This window comes from Aotus nancymaae, unplaced genomic scaffold, assembly GCF_030222135.1.
Source record: "Aotus nancymaae isolate 86718 unplaced genomic scaffold, 86718_ANA_hifiasm-v0.15.2.pri h1tg000064l_0, whole genome shotgun sequence".
In the NCBI taxonomy this organism is placed as follows: Eukaryota; Metazoa; Chordata; class Mammalia; order Primates; family Aotidae; genus Aotus; species Aotus nancymaae.
The window spans coordinates 14,461,280-14,467,279 of record NW_026988478.1 but is presented as its reverse complement, the minus strand read 5'-3'; positions in this window follow the sequence as shown (position 1 = coordinate 14,467,279).

Genomic DNA, 6,000 nt, shown 5'->3' with positions numbered 1-6,000 from the left:
CATAGGCTCACAGCTAGAAAGAATTTGTCTTCAGATGAATCATGCCTTGAGTCTTATCTGTATCTGATTTAAATAAGACTCTGGACTTCAGATTTTTGAGTTGGTGGAATAAGTTAAGACTTTGGGGGCTACTGGGATGGAATGGCTATATTTTGTGTGTGAGAAGTACATTGAGGGCCACGACAAAATGCTGTAATTTGAATGTCTCCTCAAAACCTCATGTTAAAATTTAATTGCCATTTTAGCAGTATTAAGAAGTGTGGTCATTAGGGCCAGCCATGGTGGCTCACACCTGTAATCTCAGCACTTTGGGAGGCCAAGGTGGACGGATCACCTGAGGTCAGGTGTTTGAGACCAGCCTGGTTGACATGGAGAGACCCCATCTCTAAGGAAAAAAAAAAAAAAGAAGTGCGGTCATTAAGAAGTAATTAGGGCATGAGGGCTCCACCCTCGTAAGTGGATTAATACTATTATCACAGGGGGTGGGTTAGTTATCATGAGAGTGGGCTCCTGATAAATGGTAAGTTTGATCCCCATTTCTCTCTTTTGTCATGATATACCTTCCACCATGTTATCACACAGCAGGAAGGCCCTCACAGGATGCAACTCCTCAGTCTTGTACTTCCCAGCCTCTAAAACCATAAGCCAAATGAACCTCTTTCTTTTATAAGTTACCCAGACTTTGGTCTTCCACAGGAAATAGATTAAGACACATGGTGAACTTCTTTTTAATTCTTCCAATATGCCATGTTTTCGCTCTCTCTTTCGATCAGTAAGGGATTACTGAGTCTATGTGTCAAGACTACGCAAGATACTCACTTGTAGACCTTTTATATTTGTCTTCACTGTTTCCTCTGCCTTCACTCCTTCTTTCCTTCATCCTCTTTTGAATATAGCTAAATGTCACTCCTTATTCTAGGCTTCCCCCAGGAAGTCTTTCCTGATATTTTGTGTATTACATGCTTCTGCTATATGTCTTCATGGTACCTTGAATCTCTTCTGTGGCAGAGTTTGCCATTCTGTTTTATGTTTGCTTGTTTCATCACCAGTCTTTCATTCTAGGTTTTATGAGCAGATTATATCTGCATTGTTTACTACTATGTTTCTATCATCTAGAACAAAAGGAGAGGCTTAATAAATGTTTATTGAATAAATAGATCAGTGAACATTTATAAGGGTTGGAGAAAGAATGTGCATTATATTTTTTTATCGTATCACCATTAAACTAAATAATAATGATAATTTCATCCTGGCCAGGTGTGGTGGCTCATACTTATAATCTCAGCACTTTGGGAGGCCGAGGTGGGTGGATCACTTGAGGCCAGGAGTTAGAGTTCAGCCTCGCCAACATGGTGAAACCCTGTCTCTACTAAAAATACAAAAAGTTAGCCAGGTGTGGTGATACATACCTGTAGCCCCAGTTACTTGGAAGGCTGAGGCACAAAAATTACTTGAACCCAGGAGGCAGAGATTGCAGTGAGCCACAATCATGCCATTGCACTCCAGCCTGGGCCACAGAGTGAGACTCTGCCTCACAAAAAAAAAAAAGAAAGAAAAGAAAAGAAAGAAAGAAACAAGAAAAATAAAAAAATTATCTTTTTATTTTGAAGATTTTACAACATATCTGGAGAGATTGGCATAAGGAAAGGGTAAGATAAGGAAATTTGTTGACCTTGCACAGTTATAAATGTTGACACAGTCCCAAAAGCTAGATAGTCAAGTAGTACTTACATGAGTATGACATCCAGATTTTCCCTCTGGTGTCCAGAATAGGAAAGGAAAAGAGAAAAGTAAAAAGGAAGCACAGAGGTTTATAGTGATTGTAGAAGTTCTTTAAACTGTATGTTTTAATTCTTACAGTTTAATTTCAAAGCTGAATGGGCCGTAGTATATCTAACCCGTGATAATGGACAAAGCAACATTCATTGCAAGGCTGCCAAATGCAAGGTGCTCTTATTAGTAGGAAATCACCTAGAGGGGCAAAAATAAAGATTGACAGAGAATGACTTTATAACAACACAAAGTTAATGAGCATAGGAGTAAAGAGCCTAGGGCTAAAAGGCAAAGCTTAATATTTGTGTAAGGGATGGCACAGTGATCATTAATAAGACTGATAATACATCATTAATGGAATCAGAACTAGCAAAGGAGCAACGATTCCTATATGAATATTCTAATGGGTTGTTTATAATTTGTGTGGCTATTGTAAGCAATCCCCTGGAAACATTTGCATATCAAATCTAATGGCAGATCAGATTTAATAAAAGCTCTACTGTTAATTGAGTTTTATCATATGCCGCAAACTGTGCTAAGACTTTAGAAACATTATTGAATTTAGTATTCACATCAACCATGAAGTGGATATTATTATTCCACTTACTGACTGTGGTCAGATGTAGTGGAGTGGGGATTATGACTCCATAGCCTGTCTTCTAAATGTCTATTTTATCCAGTTATTTCTTTCTACGGTTACTAAGAAAGTACACCCCATTGGTATACATTTATTTCTCGTATTAAGGATCTTCTTCAAGGTATACAATTCATGTCTTCCTAAAATAAAACCATTTAAGTTATGAAAAAGTCCTTTGCTTAATGTGACACATGTAGTGTGGGCATGATAGGGTGGTCGTGAAGATGAGAAAAGAGCTGGAATGTGATCTGTATGTTTGCTTCTAACCCCAAAATTATGAGTCTTCAATTGGAGTGATTTGATGTGCTTAGATAAACCACTTATCCTAATGTGTTATTTGTAATTTATATCCTCACTTTAAAAACATTGGGAAATATTCCTCGAAGATCTCTGTTAGTATGCCTTCAATGGATAATACTTTAAGCTAGCAATTAAAAACCACTTAGTGAAACAGCTCTATGTTTCTAATTTTTTTTTTTACTAGGCATTGCAGGCATTGTTTTAAGCAATATCAATTTCAGCAAGGGTGATAGACATATAAACAATGAAATGAAATGCAAAGTATTACATACCATACTTAATATTGTAGCAGAGATTTGTTAAACTGGCCCTGCCATCATCGCTTCCCCTTTTCTTAATGGTTAAAAAATTTTGCTTTTTTTTTTCAAAGGAATCTATTCTGCTTATGACAATGAGTTATATCAGACACAGGTGTGGGTCCAACACTGATATATAGCCATCAGAAAGTACTCTATTACCACATCTCTCACCTCATCCCAAATTTATTCAGGAATGGGCACATGACTCAAACCAAACCAACTGCATTCTCTTTCTCAGGAATTTAAATCTTATACTAAATGGCACAATGCTTTTTACAGTAGGAGTCGTTCCATTCTGATGGCAACACTCTGGAGAGATGCTATTGTTTTTCAGCACCAAAATTCCTAGGACTACTACCCTGTTTCTGTCCTTCCTGAGACTTGATGGTCCAGTTCCTCCTGCCAGTATGAGAGACTTTTAGTTAATCAATGAATTTTCTTACGTAATTGTGCCTTTCTTTCTTTCCCTTTCCTCCTTCCCTCCCACCCTCCCTTCCTCCCTCCTTCCTTTCTTCCTTCTTTTCTTCTTTCCTTCCTTCCTTCCTTTGCTGTTTTCAGTGTTTTCTTATTTGTTACTTGGAATCTCTTTTTGTCGCTTAGAATCAACAAATCCTGGAACAGAAATTGGTATCAGGAATGGGGTATACAAGTAAGCAAAGCTAAACGATTATTCTGTCTCTGAGAAGTTGTCTCTACTTAAGTGTCAGCAATAGCTTCTTACAATGTCTTTGCTAGTTTTTTCTTGATGTAGAAATATACCTACAAAAACTGTAATTTTGGAAAGTTTTACAGGAAAATATGAGAATCCTGGAATTTGTTAAGTATTTTCTTTTTAAATTAATGAAATCTGTAGCTTACGTTCACAGCAAAAAAGGAGGGGCAAAAATAAAGGTAGTGTAAATAAAGAATAAAGAAATTCAAAAATAAAGTGTAAAGAATTCTTTTTTTTTTTTCGAGGTGAAGTCTTACTCTTGTCGCCCAGGCTGGACTGCAGTGGCATGATCTCAGTTTACTACAACCTCTGCCTCCTGGGTTCAAGCGATTCTCCTGCCTCAGCCTCCCGAGGAGCTGGAATTACAGGTGCCTGCCATCACGCCTGACTGACTTTTGTATTTTTAGTAGAGATGGGGTTTCACCATGTTGGCCAGGCTGGTCTCGAACTCCTGACCTCAGGTGATCCACCTGCCTTGGCCTCCCAAAGTGCTGAGATTACAGGCATGAGACACCATGCCCAGCCAAGAATTCTTATATACCCTTGTCCCACACAAGCACAACCTTCCCTTCTTGATTACTTTTTAAATTTTTCAATAAGACACTGCAATATGAGATATTATAAGAAAGATACCAGCTCAGGTCTAAGCTGGACTATCTGGAAGCAGAGAGATGAGGAGAGGGCTATGCTGTAAGAACATTTTAAGTTAAGTGCTGTGAGTATGTACCATCATAAAGGCCTCTCATTAGGGGACAGAAGTAGAAACTAACTCTAATGCAGGTTTAGAGACCATGACTTGACAAGTCATCTGACCACAATTAATAGTCTGTGGATTTTCTGGCAAGATAATTGTGCAGTAGTCAAGTGAAGTTTTAAAGTACTTATTTCCCCAAGGTCTATGTCTATAATCTGCTATATCCTAGAAATTATTCCCCTAACAGGAATGGCACTGCTGTGGCAATTAAACTCCCTGAAAATGAATATTCTTCGATACTTCTCTTGTATGTGCTCATGAAGAGCAATGAACAAGAATGATCTTCACAGAGGAAATGACAAAAGGCAGTTATATCACTCGACCTAGCAAACCACTTTACTGCCTAGATAGGACATCATTACAATCCCTGTCTGGGATATATGTTTTGCAGCAGTAACCATGCCTTCTCAGCATCCCTTACTCTCTTTTATTTACGTTTTGGTTTATTTATTTTTTTGAGACAGGGAATTGATCTGTTACCTAAACTGGAGTGCAGTGGCACAATCATAGCTTACTGCAACCTCCAACTCCTAGGCTCAAGTGATACTCCCACCTCAGCCTCCCAAGTTGCTGGGACTACTGGTATGCGCCACCATGCCCAGCCCTCTTTTAAATAAAGGCTATCCCTATTCCTGTGGGATAACTATTCATTTGTTTGGTGAAGATCAACTGTCACCCCCTGACACAGTACTCCTCCCCTCACTACAGGATTGGGCATCTAATCTAGGGTGTTCAATATTAAATTTCTCCTTTTACCTAGGTCGCAGTGACTGATGTAGGGTTGGATATGCAAGATGCAAGCCAAGCTAACTAGAGCCCTCTCCGTGACATCCCTGTTAACACTATTGGAGAAAAGGCTTTCTTTTTACTAGAATTGTTACACAAATAAGATGTGAGTCTTGGGCTGCCCATAACCCTAGGTCCATCATGTGAAGAAAACTTTTTTGAGAAATGGAGAGAAAGATAAAAAGAGATAGCAAGGGAGCTGAAACTGTGTTTACATATTTTGAACTGTAGAATATCCAAGGTCATTTTTTTTTCCTAAGCTAGTTTGCAGACTGTCATATATACAAAGTACGTATTAGAGAGCAAAGAAGGATAAACAATTATCTGCCTGAGGACATCTTCAAAGAGGACAAGAATTTTGAGATGAGTTTTGAAGGATGAGCAAGGGTTTTCCAGTCGGGTAGTGTGGGAAATGCATTCATTGGGTGTAACAATGATGAAAGTTCAGGAGAGAGAAGACTTTTTCTCTTCCCTCTGAGGGTTCAGTAACTGAGTCTATGATATAAACCAACAACAGGCAGATCAATGGGCGAAGTATACAAATTTATAATGTGCACGGTACAGAAAAGTGAATACCCCCAAAACTGTGAGATTTAGGAGCTTATACACTGTCTTTATAGGGGAGGGGGTTATAGAAAAGTTAGGGGAGAATAAATAATTTTGCAGAAAGATGAATGGGATCTTAAAAGAACAGGTGACAGTCTGTGATGAAGTCTGAGTGTGGTGTCAATTTCCAGCC